The 20,102-nt window shown below is 49.2% G+C and overlaps 1 long non-coding RNA gene across 1 annotated transcript; it reads left to right on the top strand.

Moving 5' to 3' along the window:
- Positions 1-574: 574 nt before the first annotated feature.
- Positions 575-15,223, top strand: LOC143269169 (uncharacterized). Its single transcript, XR_013045573.1, has 3 exons — positions 575-1,096; positions 12,866-13,119; positions 14,081-15,223. It is a non-coding gene; the product is annotated as an uncharacterized LOC143269169 (long non-coding RNA).
- The last annotated feature ends 4,879 nt before the right edge of the window (positions 15,224-20,102 follow it).

Below are 20,102 nucleotides of genomic sequence, written 5' to 3'. Positions count from 1 at the left end.
CTCATACTGTATGCATGTGGTGCGTATACAGACAAGCACATGCACACACACACCTACACATAAATAAAAACAAATGAATAATAATAACAACGTAGAACATGGTGGTGCATGCCTTAAATCTCAACACTCAAGTGGATCTCATGAGTCTGAGATCAGCCTGATCTACATAGTGAATTCCAGGCCAGCAAGGGGCTACATTTTAAGATGCTATCTCAAAATTAAAACATAACAAATGATAGTGGCACACCCTTCTCTCATCCAGAGCAGATCCTCTGCCCAACTCTCTGCTGAAAGTCAGAAAATCCCCTCACCCTGCATGGGAGGTACTGTTATTTTCTGCCTTCCACAGATGGGGAAACTGAGGCAGCTAGGACTTGAACCCAGGCACTGGGGACCCGTCAGTGCTATCTCCAGAAAGTACTTCTGAGTATTAGGGTGCCAGGGTGAGGTCCACTTCTGAGCTCTTTCTGGAGTCCGATGGGAGGGGACCCCACGACAACCCAGGCTCTCCTAGAGCAGGGTGCTGCCTCCTGTTCCTCTCCCCTCTCCCCCCCAGTGCTTGCCGAGAGTCTCGGGACTCATTTGCAGACAGGCTGACCTAATGCAGGCTGGGCCAGAGGGGTGAGTCCAGGCAACCGGGCCAGTGGCCCAGCCTGAGTCACTGGGCAGGGCTCTTGCCAGGGCTCAGAGTGCTGGTAGCAGCCCGTGTCTAGGAGGGACTTCACCTGCACTTAGCTCCAGTCCCCGCCCTCTTCACTGCTGGTGACCTTGACACCCAGCAGACCCCTGCAGAGAACAGTCCTCACCCACTGCCCTAACAGGAAGCCTGGGCAGGACGCCAAGGCATATTTAACCCGTTTATGAGAACTGAGACATGTCTATTTATAGTCTTTTGATTTGTCTGCCAAGCGCGAGCTGGGTGGACGCAGTGGCATCTCCGTGTGGGAAGCCGCCTGCTGCTCCACAGAGGCAAGAACATGTTTGGCTGCACGGACTCAAATTCTCCAGCCACCCTGCAGATGTGGAGGTTGTGGTCTCCAGTGGGGAAACTGAGTTTCAGAGGCACGGTTGCTTGCTCATAGCCACATGGCAACAGGTTGGTGAAACAAACATATAGACCCATAGCCAGCAAATGGCCTCCGATCACCAAACAGCCGTCAGCTCCGTGGGGAACTGGAGTCTTTCTCCCGGAATACTCTGGAACATTCTACCCATGCCAGGCTTTCCTGTTTTTCTTCAGCCTCTCTCCCATCTCATCTTCCTCCTTCTCTTTGTTGGTAAAAATGTTGTCCTTAGCCGGGCGTGGTGGTGCACGCCTTTAATCCCAGCACTTGGGAGGCAGAGGCATGCGGATCTCTGTGAGTTCGAGGCCAGCCTGGGCTACCAAGTGAGCTCCAGGAAAGGCGCAAAGCTACACAAGAGAAACCCTGTCTCGAAAAAGCCAAAAAAAAAAAATGTTGTCCTTATGTTTCTTCATATTCTCCGCCCCCCCCCCCGTGTGTATAATATATATATTTAATCATACATAGTTGAGCCAAGGTCCCACTACGTAGCCCAAGCTAGCCTTGGCCTCAGAATGCTCCTGCCTCAGCCTCTGGAATGTTGAAATTACAGGTACGTTTTACCATGACTAGATTGTTCCTTGTTCCTTGGTTGTTTAAATAAAGTTTAATTATGTTGCTCAGGGTGGTCACCCAACTCCTGGCTCAAGTGATCCCCCTGCCTCAACCTCCAGAGTAGCAGCTATAACTCTAGGTGTGGATTGCTCTGCTCTGCTTACTCATTTTATTGAGGCCAACGTTGTTTGTCACACATCTGGTACTGAAGGGGCTCATGGGTCTCAGCTCCTCCCCATGAGGCAGTTCACCTGGCTTCGGTGCCCTCTGTAGTGAACAGCACTGTAGCCCCACTTTACAAATGAAGGTCAGGCACACATGGCGACTGTGTGGTCCATCCCTGCTGTCCCTGGTGCCCTCAAGATTGGACAGTCATTGCTTTTACCCGTGCCAGGTTCTGTGTGGCTAAAGGTCAAGAGAGAGCATGAGAAATGAGTCAGCAGCCCCGCCATGGAAGGTCTGATGCTGGGCGACCCTCGGCGGCAGGATTCACGGAGGGAGGGGTCCCTGGTACAATGGTTTCTGTAGTGTCTCCTTCCGTTGTGTCTGGAGGTGTGAAGAAAAGTTGGTGCCTGTACGTGCTTCACTCTCTCGTGTGGGAGGAGGGGAGGAGGAACATGTGCGTTAAGTGAAGACACCTCTGATGCCAGTCACGGGCTTCATAGACAGTCCCTGTAGCTGTGAGCATCAGCCTGGCTCTGGAGAGCTGCCAGCACACTTGGGAAGGCTCTGCCTGGCTGGATACGCTCGGAATATTCCAGGTTTTATGAAGCTGTGTGTCTGAGCTTCCAGACTGGTCCCCAAGCCTCAATCCTCACTTCTGATTTTAATGTCCCTGGCTTCAGCCATCATCAGGAGGATGTGGATGCTGAAGGAGTGAGGCCAAGGCTGAACAAGGGGACCCTGCAGGTTCCAGGCCTCATGACCTCGGTCTCCTGTCCTTATCACAGGGCATGCCACCCCATCTCTTCCCTAACCACCCCTTCCTTCCTCCCAGGCCAACAACAGGCCCAGCTTCTGCGGTGAGAGATTTTTGTAGCAAGATGTTTATACCATTGGTGTGTGATTCATCTGTTACCCACAAAGCCTTTCTTTGTTGACTTCCTGTTTCCAAAGGAAGGTTTCCATTCACTGCCCAGCCCTTCCCATGTACCCTGCTGGGGCACAGTTTCTACATCTGTGGAAGACCCACACTCACCTCCTAGGTTAGACGTGAGGAGAAATGAGTTGGTTCACATGAACCATCTTGCCCACAGCTGTGCTCCATCTGGCTAGTGAGTTGGCTCTGACTCTTCAAAGATGATCATACTTGTGTTTCCCTGTTAGTTATCCTTGTAATTTTCAAGAATGAAATTGGACTGGGGCTCAGTGGGGCATGGCTCAGTGGTAGAAACCCTGCCTACAATACCCCAGTGAGGGGCTGGGGTGTGACCCAGTGGTAGAGCACCTGCCTAGAATCCCCCAGTGAGGGGCTGGGGTGTGGCTCAGTGGTAGAGCCCCTGCCTAGAATCCCCCAGTGAGGGGCTGGGGTGTGACTCAGTGGTAGAGCACCTGCCTAGAATCCCCCAGTGAGGGGCTGGAGTGTGGCTCAGTGGTAGAGCCCCTGCCTAGAATCCCCCAGTGAGGAGCTGGGGGTGTGGCTCAGTGGTAGAGCCCCTGCCTAGAATCCCCCAGTGAGGGGCTGGAGTGTGGCTCAGTGGTAGAGCCCCTGCCTAGAATCCCCCAGTGAGGAGCTGGGGGTGTGGCTCAGTGGTAGAGCCCCTGCCTAGAATCCCCCAGTGAGGGGCTGGAGTGTGGCTCAGTGGTAGAGCCCCTGCCTAGAATCCCCCAGTGAGGAGCTGGGGGTGTGGCTCAGTGGTAGAGCCCCTGCCTAGAATCCCCCAGTGAGAGGCTGGGGTGTGACTCAGTGGTAGAGCCCCTGCCTAGAATCCCTCAGTGAGGGGCTAGGGTGTGGCTCAGGGGTGGAGCACCTGCCTAGAATCCCCCAGTGAGGGGCTGGGGTGTGACTCAGTGGTAGAGCATCTGCCTAGAATCCCCAGTGAGGGGCTGGGGTGTGGCTCAGTGATTGAGTCCTTGCCTAATATGCGCAAAGCCCTGTGTTTAATCCCTAGCACCCCAAAAATAAAACAAACAATAACAAAAAAAGCAGACACTGGCTTAGTTCTGTCCTAGCAACCATTTACATAATCTAAACCCTGTTATGATAACATTTCTACCAGCAATAAAGCTGTCTGATTTTATCCAAGACAATCCCCAACCCTAGGGCACCCCAAAGGCTCTGCATGGTTCTACTGTTATCAGGGTTGACAATAAGCTGTTCTAGGAATAATCATAATTAGACTTTGTGGTTGGTGCTTTATCTAGTTGTTTTTTTCAGTCAACTTGACATAAGTTATAAGAACTGCACTTGAGAAAATGCACTCATCAGATTGACCTGTACACAATCCTGTGGGCATGTTTTTGGTTAATGGTTGAAGTAGGAGGGCCCAGCCCACTGTGAGTGGTGCCATCCCTGGGTTCCAACCTGGTGGTGGTCCTGGGTTCAATAAGAAAGGTTGAGCAAGCCATGAGGAGCAAGCCAGTAAGCAGCGCCCCTCCATGGCCTCTGCATCAGCTCCTGCCTTGAGTTCCTGCCCTGATTTCTCTCAATGATGGACTGTAATCTATGAGGTGAAATTTACCCCCTTTCTGAGTTGCTTTGGTTGTGGTGTTTACCACAACAATAGGAAGCAAACTGTGACTAAAAATAGGAAAACAACATTCACAGTTCCCTTCTGTATGGGGTCCCCTTTGTCACCCATAACTGTGTTTGGGCTTAGAGGACAACAAGGAGTCTCAATGTGGACAGCTAGCAGAATGCTCAGAGAGGCCACTGATCTGGGCCACATGTCTAATTGCCTCCACAGTACCACTTTATCCACATGTTATAGGCATCACCCACCTGCCCAAACCATGTGAGAAACTCTTGTCTGCACGTGAGGAGGAACAAATTTCAACCATCTCTAAGAACTAAGGAGTTTTTTATAATACAGAAGGAAGAAAGTCCCCTCCCCGTCCCGGTGGTGAATGCACCAATTGCGTGACATCTTCAGGGACTCAGTCTCTTTGGCATGTTGGCTTGTCATTGCTTGGGGTAGCAAAATATCTGCCATAGTTCCAAGTATTCATTTCGTATAGATGCAAAGCACTACAACCATAAATTTGTTTTGCTCAAATTCTACTCTGTCCATTTCCCCTCCTTCTTCAATGAGCTTAGCTTCTTGGATCTTGTTCTTTATGGTAGGTAATTAATAAATAAACATCTACTCAGCCCAGAAAAGGAACCCAGCACAGACCAAAGTAGCTGTCACACCAAAGTCCAGCTTGAGGAGGCAGTGAGGTGGCTGGTGTCACGTACAGGAGCGTGGATGACTCAGAGGCAGCTGCCTCACTGAAAGTCAGAGAACTCAACAGGTCAGAGAGTCTCTCTCCTCTCTCCAATATTCTTACTGCTTATGATCTGGAGGGCAGGAGGGAAGACTTTTGAATTTGGTCACATTCAGGAACTTCCTAAGACTTTTGAGTTGTTTCCTTCCTGAGTCTTAAGAAGTTTCCTTCCGGCATGAAATGTTTTGACTGAGAAGAAATGACTACACAGCGTGATGGGGCAGAGACAGGAGGATAGCTGAAGCTTGCAGACCTCCACCATCACTCCCAGTTCAGTGAGACCCTGTCTCAAGGGAATAAGGTGGAGTTTGATAAAGAATACTTAGCATCCTCCTTTGGCCTCTGCACACATACTTGCCCACATCACACACAACCATTTTCTTTATGTGCCAAGGAAGCTTCAGAGGGCTCAGTGTGGCTTGTGAAGGGAAACTCACACCTTCCCAAAGCTGTAATTGGGAATAAATGTCTTTATAATCTATTGCCCTGAGAATAACACTGAAGTTGGCGCATAGACTCAGAGGGGTAAATATTAGTGGGTTTTTCTTTGCTAAATCAGAACTATGTTATTACCATTCCCTCAATTCCCACACAGATGGGAGAAAAGCAAAGATGTCAGTCTTGGGTAGAGAAGTCTGCAGAGAGCTCCACAGCAGCTATTGATTCACACAGGGCTACATGGAGGAAGGGAAGGGAGGGAGGGAGGGAGGGACGGATGGAGGGGAATTTCTTTCTTTATAGTACTGCAGATTGAACCCTGGTCCTGATTGGTGCTAGGCAGGGCCTCTACCACTGAACCACACCCCAGCCTCTCACTGGGGGATTCTAGGCAGGGGCTCTACCACTGAGCCACACCCCAGTCCCTCACTGGGGGATTCTAGGCAGGAGATCTACCACTGAGCCACACCCCCAGCCCCTCACTGGGGGATTCTAGGCAGGAGCTCTACCACTGAGCCACACCCAGCCCCTCACTGGGGGATTCTAGGCAGGGGCTCTACCATGGAGTCATGCTTTCAGCCCTGTTATTACTTTTTCTTTTGAGAAATAGTATCACTGAGTTGCCCAGGTTGGTCCTGAACTTATCTTGGACTTGAAATTGCTGGGATCACAGCCACATATCATTACACCTAGATCTCTTATGTTACTTTTTAAAAAAAGATATCTTTTAGTGTGTGTGTGTGTGTGTGTGTGTGTGTGTGTGTGTGTGTGTGTGTACAGGTACCTGCAGAGTTTGGAAGATGGAATCTCCTGGAGCTAAATAAGGTCACAGGTGGTTGGTTGTGAGCCCCACAGTGTGGGTGCTGGGCACTGATGGGAACTGAGCTCTGCCAGAGCACTTTGCACTCTTAACTGCAGAGCCATCTCTCCAGCTGCTTGTATTACTTTTCACAAACGGAGATTTATTTATTTGTTTATATTTCATGTGTATGAATATTTTGCCTATAGGTATGTCTGTGCTCTGTGCACCACATGCATGTCTGGTGCCTGCAGAGGCCAGAAGAAGGTATCATACCCCTGGAGCCGGAGTTAAACATGGTTATGAGCCACCACATGGGTTCTGGAAACCAAATTTGGTCCTCTGGAAGAGCAGCCAGTGCTCTTAAAGGCTTAACCTTAGGCTCCTAAGCCATCTCTCCAGGCCTCCCCCCATTACTTTTTACAAACAAAAACATTTCACCCCTAAAGCCCCTGCCTACCAGCCCCCAGTAGAATCCCCCTCCCATCTTCTTGACAACTTTTCCCAGAACCAATCCCCACCAAGGAGACAGGGGTGTGGGGATGGTGATCCTGGACCACACAGTGACGGGAGGTACCTTTCCTGAATAGTGGCCAGAATTAATAAGCAGGCTAATAAAGTTAGGGCTGTCTCCGCAAAAAAGAATCAAGGAAAAGGGATGTGCTCATTAAAAATACAAACCCTGCCCCCTTCCCCCGTTGTTTCTGCAGGCTTTTGCCCTCTGACCTTGCACTTCGATTCTGCCTTGCAGCCCCAGGCTAAGGTCTCAGAGAACTGTAGTCCCTGTAGCAGGAGTGGTTTCCGAGAGAAGGAAGCCTCTGCCCGCATCTCTCCAGGGTAGAGTACCTCAGCTACATCTGCAGGCCTCTGAGATTGTATCAGGCTTTCTATCAGGAGTGATGGAAACCCAGTGCAAAAGGCAATTTATTGGTTTTTATGAAAAACTCAGGAGAGCATGGGTCTCAGGAATGGCTGAATCCAAGTGCTTAAGCAATTCACCGAGCCCTTCCTCCCCTCCCCTCTTTCCTCCTCAGCCCTTCTTCCCTACGTTAATATTGATTTCCTCTGCTTGCATATTCTCTCCTTCTAGGGGCAAACATGGCCTCCAGCAACCCAGCCTTACTTTAGCAGCAAAAAGGAAAACTCCACTTTCCAGACCTTTCCTGCAGTTATCTCTCCCACTGGCATAACTTGAACAATGTGCTCATTTTGAGATCTAGGGAGCGGGTTGGTCCTGTCCAAGCTACACAGGGGAGGGAAGGCTGGGAGAAGTAAATGTATGAGGTGGGCAGATTTCTCACAGAGACAGCACAGGTCATGTCCTGTTTGAGCACAACGAACTGGGACTAAGGTAGTTGCAGTGGTCAGGGAAGGCTTCTCAGAGGAGGCATCACAGGAAGTAGAATGAAGACTGTTTCTGACAGGCACCTCAGGGGCAAACTACCTGTGGAAAATCAGTAGGGAGTAATCCATGGGAAAACATGGTGGGTGGTACATATGGATAGATGGATGGATGGATGGATGGATGGATGGATGGATGGATAATGGATAGATGGATGGATAATGGATAGATGGATGGATAATGAATGGATGGATGGATAATGGTGGATGGATGGATGATGGATGGATGGATGAATGATGGATGGATGATTAATTGATGGGTGGATGGATGGATACAGAAGGATGGATGATGGATGGATGGATAGATGGATGATGGATGGATGATTAATGGATGGGTGGATGATGGATGGATGGATAAATGATGGATGGATGAATGATGGATGGATGATTAATGGATGGATACAGAAGGATGGATGATAGATGGGATGGATGGATGGATGAATGGATAACAGATGGATGGATGATGGATGGTGACAGACAGATGGATGGATGAATGCCACGGGCTGGGACTGTGCAAAGATCCTTGACTGCTCTGAAGCAGCTTGTGAGCTGAATGCAAAGAGAAGCTAAAGGGGCAGTGGTAGAGCAGACAAACTTGTCTGCAAGGACAGGAAGGAGGAGATGGGGTGTTCTTCATTCCCTGCCCCCCTCTCTCCCTCTTCCTTCCCTTTCTCTTCCCCTTTCCTTTTCTGAGACAGGGTCTCACCATGCAGCCCAGGCTGGGATCAGACTCACACTCCCCGTCTTGGCATCTTATGTGCTAGAATCAGTGTGCATCACACCTAGAGGCCGCTGAGCTACCTGGAGAACATCCTCTGTAAATTCTCCCCTCCTTTCCCCTCCCTTACCTTCCCCTCCCCCTCCCCTCTCGTCCCCTCCCTGCCCACCTCATTCTTCCTTTTTCTGTTGTTCTAACTCACCAAGCTCCTTCTCACCCGGGGCTTCTGCACTTCTCTGGTTACTGGTTGCTGGTTCCTCTACCTGGAACACTCCCCTCCAAATGTATCAGTCCGACTCTGTCCTGCGCCCCATCCCCTCCTCAGAGTCCGACTCTGTCTGCCCCCCCCATTCCCTCCAAATGTATTAGTCCGACTCCGTCCTGCCCCCCCCATCCCTCCTCAGAGCCACACCCTTGCCCCTGCGGCTCTTCCTTTGTAGGTCACAACACCCAGCTCTTCCTTTGTAGGTCACAACACCCAGCTCCACTTCCTCTCTTGGAAGTCGTTGTGCGGGGGTGGGGGTGGGGTGGGGGAGTGGGGGGGTTGTCAGGGCTGTCACCCCAGGGTCTGGCAGAACCCTGGGGCAGAGAATGCAGCAGCCCAGAGCTCCTCGGTGGCAGACTCCTAACCCCAGTGACTACGCGCCCTTTGTGCCTGTTTCCTCCTCTCTAAACGTCTTTATTATTTTTAGTTACACTTACTCTGTGTGCACGCACACATGTGCCACCGCGCTCATGTGGGTTAAGGACGACCTGCAGGAGTTGGGTCTCCCCTCCCATGCAGCTTTTATGGAATCCGGGAATTGAACTCAGGTCATCAGGTTTAGCAAGCACCTTTCCCCACTGAGCCATCTTGCCAGCCCTCCTGCTCTCTGTAACTGACATTTAGAAGATTTTTGTTTTGTTTTTGTTTTTTTAAATGGGAAGCATTAGATCCACAAGGCCACTGAAGTAAAGCGGGGTCAGCACCGTCACACTCTCCTGTGACCCAGTCTCTGTCTGTCTCTGTCTCTTTCTTTTACTCAGGCTGTGGTACAGGCTTAATGACCTCATGCAGACACTAGTCTGCTGCAAGATTCTGGGTGGAATATAAAAACGATTTATGATGTAATTAGCTAAATACAATCTAGAGAGAGTTCCCGGCAGTCCACGTGACTTCGCTCTCAGCCTGAGACTGCCTTCACTTCCAGCCAAGCCCAATCTCTGTGCTCCAGGGTCACCTGCAGGCTGTCCCCTGCCTGCTCCCAGCCCACCATGATGTCCTCAGTGAGGACATCTGAATGGAAGCTGATCCCAGTGCTCTAGGCTGAACACCCAGCTCAGGGAGTTAGGAGGGGGGTCTGGCCTGCAGTGGCATGGGGGAGTCCCCCGGCCTCCTCACCAGCCTCTCTGGAAACCTTCCTTCCCAAAACTTGGACTCTCAGAGGCCTTCCTCCTGGAGGACGAGAGACATGGTCTTACCCAACGGACTCCCAAACGTGTTGGGTTTTTTCCCCTTCAGAGGATCTCGAGATGTAGCCCTGGCTATCCTTAAACTTGTGTTTTTCCTGCCTCTGCCTTCCAGGTGCTGGGATTCCAGATGAGCCCATCCATGCCACAGTGTACACAGCGAGGTCAGAGGACCACGCTCAGGAGTAGGTTTTCTGGTTCTTTGCTTCCACCACGTGGGCCCTGGGGATTGAACTCAAGTCATCAGGCTTGGCAGCAACCATCTTTACCAGCTGGGGCATCTCAGTCTCCCACGTGCTGATTCCCAGCAGCCCATGACTTTATTAACCCCTGAGTGGATCTGTCTGCTTCTTTACGCCGTTATCTCCCACCAGCCTCCTCTGTTCCTGCTTCTTACTGCTTAGAGCAGGGACTAAAATTCACCATGTTCTGAGGTCATTGAAGCCACAGCATCTACTTCATGGTAAATATATATTACTTGATGAAAATGCTGTATCTTTGCCTTTGAAAATCCATTTTCATCTAGGCATGGTGGCTCATAACTTTAATCCCAGCACTTGGAAGGCAAAGACTGGTAGATCTCTGAGTTCAAGACTAGGCTGGTCTACAGAGAAAGTTTCAGGACAGCTAGGGATACATAGAGAAACACTCTCAAAAAAAAAAAAAATAAAGCCAAACCAAATAAATAAATAAATAAGTAAATAAACAAATAGTTTCAGACAGATGAGAGGGATCTGTGAATACACATGGGAAGAGGAGCCTCCACTGTGAGGAATCAATTTCATTCATTCATTCATTCATTCATTCATTCATTCATTCATTCATTCATTTCCCACTCAGTAAAGCTGTATCAGCTTTGATGAATTCCAGGTTCAGTGAGAGGCCTTATCTAAAAGCTAATTAATTAAAATAAGTTGTGGGGCCAGAGAGATGGCTCAGTGGTTAAGAGTGCTGTGCTGGAGAATGGAAAGGCCCCAGACCTTACCACAGCTGACTCCATGATGGAAGTACCATTTAGGCTGTAAAAATCAGCACATAGACAGCACCACCTGTCAAAACTAAAACAAAGGTCTAATCCATCAAAACCCATAGTTCCGGGAAAGTAACTTGTTTTTTGGCTTCTGCTTCAGGCTAACTTTGCTTGTTAGTGGAAGTATGTCAAGCCAGAACATGGTTTTGTGCTTAAAAGCTCCCTGGGAAAGGATCAGGACTCCACTGGGATCCTGAACATCTATTGACTTAAACCCATGTCCAAGCATTCTTCTCTGGTGAATACCCCCACAGCGCGTCTGGAGGTCCCACTAAAATCCCAGAACAAGACCTCAAGACATGGGGGTTTCCGGAGTCCCTTGGGGCAAGGAAGAGTGAAGTGGTCAGGACACAAGCTGAGGTCCGGGTTCCCAGGCCTCCCTTTAATCAGATGATGCCTGGTGTGTTGAAGGCATCTGACATCTCCACCTCAAAACGAAACAAATTAGAAAGTCACCTGTCTGTCACCTCTGAGGTAAATCTCGTTAAGGCGCCTTGTGTTGGAGCCCTTAGGAGAGGTCAGACACGGCACCTGATCCAGTGTCTGGGCTCCATGTGAGGTGTCACTGGATCCCTCTGTCTGTTCAGGTGTATGACGTGTGGTGGCCACCCCTGGTTGTCTGTACTGTGTCTCTCTGTGTCTTTCTATGTGTTTCCCTGTACTGACAGTGGATTCTCTGGTGTGAGACCCTCCTCCAACCCTGCATAAGACCTGTGCCCCCTCCAGTTGGGGACCCAAATCCTTTTGGCTCCACCAGGCTGCCCAAAGGGGAAAAACAAACACCTCCACCCGCCCCTCTCTGGGAGCAGGAGCGCTTGCTTGTTTTGCTTTTTAGTAGCTTGACTCCTGCTCAGGGTCAGGGTTGGTCCCTGTGAGGAGGCGGGAGGGGCCGGGCCTCTCATCCAGGGCCACCTCCCACCTAAGCTGAGCCCACACAGGGAGGGGGAAACAGTCCTCCAGGTGAGCATTCTCTCCACTCTGTGCCGGCTTTAAGCAGCCCCAGGGAAGGAGAAAAGTTCCTCTGGGCTGAGCCCTAAGGAAAAGAGAAAGTTCCAGTCCTTTCTTATTCATGATTTATGTCTTCTTATTAATCAATGATCCATACAATTGAAAAACTCAAAACCCACTATTCTCTGAAAAAAAGGTAGAAAAACCAGGACTGATGCCAGACAACACAGCCTGGACAGAACAGATTTTCCCTTCTGTCCAACACTGACCAAGAGACTTGAACTTTTTTTCACTAGGTGCAGGTAGATATTGCTGCCTCTGGATAGCAGAGATTGGGGAAATAGCAAGGCCTCTATACACCAGCACAAAGGGGGCCACTGAGCCCCTATCTGGACTGAGACTAAACAAAAGACATTACAAAATGGGTTTTAACCTCAGTTTGGGGGCCATGGCAATGCCCTGTGACATACCTGTCCAAATGACTGGACCCTGTAGCCACAGATGGTCCACCTGTCTGAGAGCTGTGGTGGCCACTGCCAGTCTAATGAAATTCTGGGTCAGGATCTTATAACTCACTGCATCCAACATGGGTGAGACCCTCCTCCAAGGAACACCAGAATGCTCATGTCCTACTCCTGGCCACCCTCAAGTCCAGTTTGAGAACGCCACCACCATCAATCCTGCCACCTTCTTCCTGGTGACAACCCACAGGTGCTCTGGATGAGATGAAAGATGAAACCAGGCATATGAGAACCACAGGAGTTACTTTAACCGAAATGATCTGGGGCCAAGCCAGGTGCCTCAGCCCAGAGAGCAGAACCAATTGATCTGAGCCAGGCTCTCAGATGGGGAAAAGGAAAGTCCACGACTATAGATCTACATAGACCGTCGGTCGGTATGATTTTACTTCCAGATGTGTCCACAGTATGATCTATAGAGAAAGAGGGCTTCTCACCACTGGGAAAAGGGACAATACAAAAATTATGGCCTTCCTAGAGGCTATTTGGCTTCTCCTCCAAATTGTTGTCCTCCTTTGCTAGGCTTGCTGACCTGGCTGCCCGACAAACAGCCATAAGGCCAGTGGGGCCTATTGATGTTCTGATGACATACCATGACCCAGTGCTGCCTGAGACTCCATGGAAAAGAAGAAATGCACAGCTAAAACTCACAGGTTGATGGGGGACACCAGAGGAAAAGATCATTCTCCCAGAAACAACTGGCCAGACTTTGTAACCAACATTCACCAGGCTACTCATCTGGGGTCCACAAAACTTTCTGAGTCGCTCAGATCAAGGTATATTATGCCTAGACTCGACAGCCTAGCACAGGATGTCTCAGCCAGATGCCAGGTTTGTGCTCAAATGAATCAAAACAGAGAGCCTTTTACCCAGGAAGGGGTCCAAATGAGAGACCAACACCCCAGCAAATTCTGGGAAAAGTGACTTCAACCATGATCCAGACTCCTGGGGAAGGAGAAAAGTACTTGCTAGTTTTTATAGATACCTTTTCCAGGTGGGAAAAAGTGTTCTCCACCTGGGCAAAAACTGCTCAAACAGCAGCTTAAGAGCTACTCCATGAACTTTGGCCTCCTCCTAGCCAAGGGGGTCCAATGATGGCCCAGCTTTCATAGCCCAAACCTCTCGGTTAATAACTAAGGCTTTAAAACTCCATTGTGCAAGTAAACCTCAGCGTTCTGGCTGGGGGTGGGAGATGAATAGGGAATGAAAGAAAGAGAGAGAGAGAGAGACAGAGAGAGAGAGAGAGGGAGGGAGGGAGGGAGGGAGGGAGGGAGGGAGGGAGGGGGGAAGGGAGGGAGGAAACACTTTAGAGCCAGGCATGGTGGCACTCGCCTTTAATCCCAGCACTCAGGAGGCAGAGGCAGGCGTGAGTTTGAGGCCAGCCTAGTCCACAAAATGAGTTCCAGGATAGCTAGGGCTACATAGAGAAGCCCTGTCTCAAAAAACCAAACCAAACAAACAACTAACAAAACTCTCATTAGAGTCCACTGAAGATGGGTAGGCCTCCATCCTTCACCTTGCTTTAACCTGCTGCACCCCATATGAGGAGGCGTCTTAGTTACGGTTTCTGTCGCTGTCAAGAGACACCATGACCATGGCAACTCTTACAAGGAAAACATTTAGTTGGGCTGCCTTACAGTTTCTGAGGCTTATTCCATTATCATCATGGTGGAACATGGCAGTGTGCAGGGAGACATGGTGGAGGAAGAGCTGAGGGTTCTACATCTTGATCCGCAGGCAACAGGGTCGTGGCTTGAGTATCTATGGGACTGCAAAGCCGGCCTCCACAGTGACACTTCCTCCAACAAGGCCACACCTCCCAACAGTGCCACTCCCTACGGGCCAAGCATTCAAACACATGAGTCTATGGGGATCACACCTAATCAAACCACCACAGGAGGGGCTTAACCTCTATGAGATTGTGTTTGGAAGACCCCCCCACTGCTGCCCAGGCTCAGAGACCAGCAGTTGTCAGAACGCTCTAACCACTCCTGTCTCAAGTCACTACAGGCCCTCCAGGCCTCCATCCAGGCTACTTATTGAACTCTCTGAGAGACAACCGACCTCTGAGTCCACCACCAGTTTCCCCTTGTTCGAGCCCAGGGACACTGTCTGGGTCAGGCAGGTAGCCAAAGGATGCTGGAACTACCTGGAGAGGACTCCACAGGTGATTCTCTCCACTCCTATGGCTATGAAGGAAGCTGGCATCACACCATGGATCCACCACACCCAGGTCAAGAAAGCAGAAGCCACAGACACTGTTGCCAAATGGACTGTCTCTGGACTACGGAAAAACTAAAGTTTCATCAGACGCTGGCCCCTACACTTCCTGCCCCTCTACCTCGTCCTGAGTCTTAGGTTTGGTATGACTATGGGATCATGGTGCAACCCCCACCACCCTCAGGCCTGGCCTGGAAACTGAGGAAGACAGACACAGGGAAGGTATCAGCTAGTGTGACTACCGACCAGCAACCCACATTCCATATTGACCTTTGCTCACTGGCACCCACTTTAAGTGTCTGGTTGTATTCGAGAAAGGAGAGATGTGGGAGCTTATCTTCTGAGGTAGGAATACAGAGTTTACAATTCTCTGCATGCCCAGCAGCTGTCTCTAGTTGCCAGGAACAAGAGAGTTTCCATTGCAAAATTGGGGATGTGAAACAGAGGCTTCCTGGAAACACTCAGATGAATACATATATGTTGAAAGAGAGCCCCCCCCCCAAGAAATGCACAGTAAAAAAAATGTAATCCAATGGGGGTAAAATTAAAGGTCTGGAAAGAAGATTCTGGCCTTTGGGAAACAGGAAAAAGGAGGGAATTAGACTCCATGCTATAGGAATGGACCCTGGGGAAAGGCTTACTTTCCAAAAAAAAACAAAAACAAAAACAAACAAACAAACAAACAAAAACAAAACAAAACCCTGCCCTTCTAGGTCTCCAAACTTTGGGTCCTATAGAGATCGCCTACCCATGTCAAATCCCAAACCACTCTTCCTTCCATACCTGGGGCCAGAATTTTGCCTCCTGTCCAGGAAGCTGAGGAATCCCCTGCCTTACTTTTCTTGACAAAGTCCACCATTTAGTTAATCATTCCCAGCCAGAAATTGGTCAGGATTGATGGTTATGCTTAGACACCTGGCCCCTGTACTACATAGGATAGGAACTAACCAGACTGTCAGCCCATTGACTGACAAAACTCTCTGTGACTGGGGACAGCCCAAATCTATGTTAGAGGACTTACAAGGGGCTGACACTTGTCTAATACCCAAAATCTTTGACCTACGCACTTCCCCCTGTTCTGATGCCTGCTGTTCTGCCTTGTGGATTAATTCACGTGGATAACGATATCACTGGGCTGCTGAGACTAGTTGGTGGGCATGTACTCATGGTTTGACTAAATGTGCCTCTTCTCATGCTTTCCAAACTGAGTAAATGGATTGACCAGGACCTCGAGGTATTAGAACAACAGTTAGACTCCTTTGCAGAAATGATCCTACTAAATTGGAGAGGCTTAGACTTACTTCTCATGAGATAAAGGAAACTACATATGGCTTTGGGAGAAACCTGTTGTGGTCAGAAGTAATTAGGAAAACATCTTGCCATAGTTGGGGAAATAATTGGTACCAGTTTCTGTTCTCGTGGTCCCCCTGGATAACTACTCTGCAATCAGCACTGGCTGGGCCTTTCATTCTCATTCTGACTGGATTAACATCAAGGTCCTGCATCTTAAACTAAAACAGGATGAGCACATGATTTGACTCCTTCACTAAGACCAGTGGGGAATGTAACAGGCCCCAGACCTTAGCACAACTGACTCCATGATGGAAGTGCCATTCAGGTGGTAAAACTCAGCATGTAGACAGCATCACCTGCAAAAACAAAAACAAAGATGGATCAAAGTCCATACTTCTGGGAAAGTCTCTAAATGTGCTAACCTTGCTTTTTGGCTTCTGTAGTTCTGCTTCTGGCTAACCGTTCTGTTAACTGAAGTTTGTCAATGCAGGACATGGTTTTTGTGCTTAAAAGCTCATTCTGAGGAAGACTCAGTGCTGGGATCCTGAGCACCCAGTATGGTCACTGGCAGGCTAATAAAGACTTTCTATTGGCTTAAACCCATGTCCGAGCAGTCTTCTCTGGTGAATACTCCACAACAGATAGTTTTATGTCAACTTGACCCAGGTTGAAATCATCTGAGAGGAGGGAACCTCAGTTGGAAAAATGCCTCCATAAGATCAGGCTGTACACAAGCCTGTAGGGCATTTTCTTAATTAGTGATTAATTGGGGAGGGCTCAGCCAATTGTGGGTGGTGCCATCCCTGGGCTGGTGGTCCTGGGTTCTGTAAGAAAGCAGGCTGAACAAGCCAGTAAGCAGCTCCCCTCCAAGGCCTCTGCATCAGCTCCTGCCTCCAGGTTCCTGCCCTGCTTGAGTTCCTGTCCTTCAACGATGAACAATGATATGGAAGTATAAGCCAAATAAACCCTTTCTTTACCAAGTTGCTTTGGTCACGGTGTTTCACAGCAATAGTAACCCTAACTAAGTCAAGCTGTGTGCCCTTTAGAAGCAAACTCCTGGATTAACTCACCTTCAAAGTTATCTTTCATGTCTGTTAAAATTCTTTGGAGAAAGGCTGAAGAGATGGCTCAGTGGTTAAGGGCATTGGCTATTCTTTTGGAGGACTTGGGTTGCAATTCAAATGTCTGAGACTATGGATGACACCTCATTCAAAACACCACAGTGTGTGTGTGTGTGTGTGTGTGTGTGTGTGTGTGTGTGTGTGTGTGTGTGTGTGTGTGTAAATTAACACAGAGTGGATTCGGAGGCCCCTTTGGTCCTCTGTAAGATAGGCTTTCCCTACCTCCCACCCCTGCTCCCTAGCGCCCCCCACTTGCAGACCACAGCAACACTTGGCTCTCTGGGAATAAGAGGCATTCAGACCCTGAGCCCAGTGATCTTTGGAAAGTTGAATCACGTCCCTCTCTCCACCGCACAAGCGTGCTCTAAAAGCCTGCAGCTCTATCTGGAGAAGTAGTATGTGAGAGGGAGACGAACAGCATGACATTTTGGCACCATACCAAACTCCTTACTCACAGGTACCCAGCCTCTCCTTCAGTCACAGATCCAACTGTGGGAAATGATTGAAAGCTCTGATCCTGGTTTTACTGTTTGGGTATGTTTCAAGACTCTAGACCCAGAACCCACCCACTTAGATGAAGTGAGACTCAGTAAACTCACATGCATTTCCTTTCTAGGAATTCCTTATAAGCCCACGAATGCCAAATGCATCTGTGAGTCAGAGTTCTCTTGTTGCTATTTTGGCTTCACTTCCCACGGAAAGAACCTTGCTCACCTGTCTCTGTAATGAAACACCACACAGCCTGGCACAGTGGCGCATACCTTTAATCCCAGCACTTGGGAAGCAGAGGTGGGTAGATCTGTGAGTTCGAGGCCAGCCTGGTCTACATAGTGAGTTCCAGGACAGCCAGGGCTACACAGTGAAATCCTGACTCATATAATTAAGAAAACAGATCAGTAAGTAGAGAGCCACCAGCACCTTGGGCATCTCAGACTCCTATCATGCTTTTGCATTTAAAAAAACGTTTTCTGTTCAAAGGGCTGGAGAAATGGCTGGGTGGGTAAAGTGCCAGGTAAGCCTGGTGACCTGAGTTTGCCTCCAGACAAATGGGAAGGTGGAGAGAGCACAGCTCCACAGAGGACAGACAGAGACAGACAGACACACACATAAATAAATGGAAATGGCCCTCATGGGCTCATAGGAAGTGACACTATTAGGGGGTATGGCCTTATTGGAGTAGGTGTGACCTTGTGAGAGGAAGTGTGTCACTGGGGGTGGGCTTTGAGCTTTCAGATGCTCAAGCCAGGCCCAGTGTCTCTCTCTCTTCCCGCTGTCTGCCAATCCAGATGTGAAACTCAGCTACCTCTCCAGCAGCATGTCTGCCTGCATGGTGCCTCACTTCCCACCATGACGATAATGGACTAAACCTCTGAGCTATAAGCCAGCCTCAGTTAAATGTTTTCCTTTGTAAGGGTTGCCATGGTCATGATGTCTCTTCACAGATATAGAAACCCTAACTAAGACACAGGGTTTCACTATGTAATCCTGGCTGGCTGGAACTTTCTGTGTAGATCAGGCTGGCCTCAAACTTACAGAGATCCTCCTGCCTCTGTCTCCCAAGTGCTGGGGTTAAAGGTGTGCACCACCACACTTGGCTATAAAAAAATAAAAAGGTGGACAGCTCCTGAGGAATGATATCCAGTGTTGACCTCTGGCCTCCATACTCATACATACATGTGCATTCACACCTGCACATACACACCCGTTAACACCCCCCCACTCCCACCGAACACAGAAATTCCAGTTCAATGGTTGTGATTTTGTTAGCATGACCTACAAGAACCACCTCAGAGCTTGTCAGTTTGCTTATGACTTCACACATTTATTTCTGAGCCCCACAGTGAAAACTGGCCCCTTAGTCATCCTGGCGTGTATAGATAAGTAACAACAGAGTCACCGTCATCCATTCCAGTCTCCATCAGCCTTTGAATTCAGTTGAACCTGGAGTCTAGTAGCAGGTTTAAGAAGAGGAGGAAATAGGGGGAGGTCCCCAGGAGCATCAGCTGCACCGCACAAGCCAACTTCCTCAGGAAACCATGCCGGCAGCTCCGGGCAATGGACGACACACCCGCACATAGAGAAGAAAAGGTTTCTACTATCAAAAAAGAAGTGGCTGGATCTAGGGGTTTGTGGTCCCTGGGTGTGGTGGTTTGGATGAGAATGGCCCTCCATAGGGGCCTATGTTTGAATGCTTGATCCCTAGTTGGTGGAACTGTTTGGGAAGGATCAGGAGGTGTGGCCTTGTTAGAGGAGATGTGTCGCTGGGGGTGGGGCTTTGAGGTTTCAAAAAGCTTCAAAAGTTTCAAAAGATACTAGTGACTGAGGAACTAGCCACTTTCATGCCAAGCCCGGTCCCCTTCCCCCACTGCCACCCCCACCCTCTCTTCCTCTCTCTCTCTGACTTCAATATTTTCAGTTCAGGATGTGAGCTCTTAGTGACTGCTCCATCAGCTCTTAGTGACTGCTCCATCATCATGCCTGCCTGTCTGCCTGCCTGCCACTGTGACAATGATGGTCTGATATCGAGGACTATGGGGGTCCAGCCCCTCGATAGTCCCCTCCCAGGGTCCGCGGAAGGCTCTATCAACCAGCTGAGGATCTATTCTTTAGGGTCGGTAAATCAGTCTACGCACGCAGAGTTCTTTGGTCATTCGCTTTAATTCTTCTGGCATAACATCCTTTATACACAGCTTCAGCTCTGTTCTCATGTCTAGCTCCTTTCTTGCCTGATTTCTCTCTATATTTATCTACTGTCCCTCTAAGTTCTATCTTAATTCCTTCATCTAGTTCTGTCCCTTCTAGGTTCTCATCTATCTAGTTCTTTCCCCTATCAGCTCCTCTCCCATTTCCTTCTCTCTCATCTGGCTCTTCCTCATCTTGTTCTTCCCCATCTGGCTCTTCCTCATCTTCCATCTCGTTCCTCTAGTCCTCTCTTTTAGCTCTTCAATCTAGTTCTTCCCCATCTCAGTTCGTTTCTCTCAAGTTCTTACCCATCTAGTTCTTCCATTCTCTTCTCTCTTCTCTGTCCTCTCCTGCCCTGGGAGTTCTGGTATATATACACTTACAAGCAGTATTTCCTTAGCAGTGCAAAGCCAGGCTTCCAGGGTCAAATGGAGGGGTGATAA

The sequence above is a fragment of the Peromyscus maniculatus genome, chromosome 1 (assembly GCF_049852395.1).
Source record: "Peromyscus maniculatus bairdii isolate BWxNUB_F1_BW_parent chromosome 1, HU_Pman_BW_mat_3.1, whole genome shotgun sequence".
Lineage (NCBI taxonomy): Eukaryota > Metazoa > Chordata > Mammalia > Rodentia > Cricetidae > Peromyscus > Peromyscus maniculatus.
Note: the sequence above shows the minus strand (reverse complement) of the source record. Positions and strands in the feature narration are given on the sequence as shown.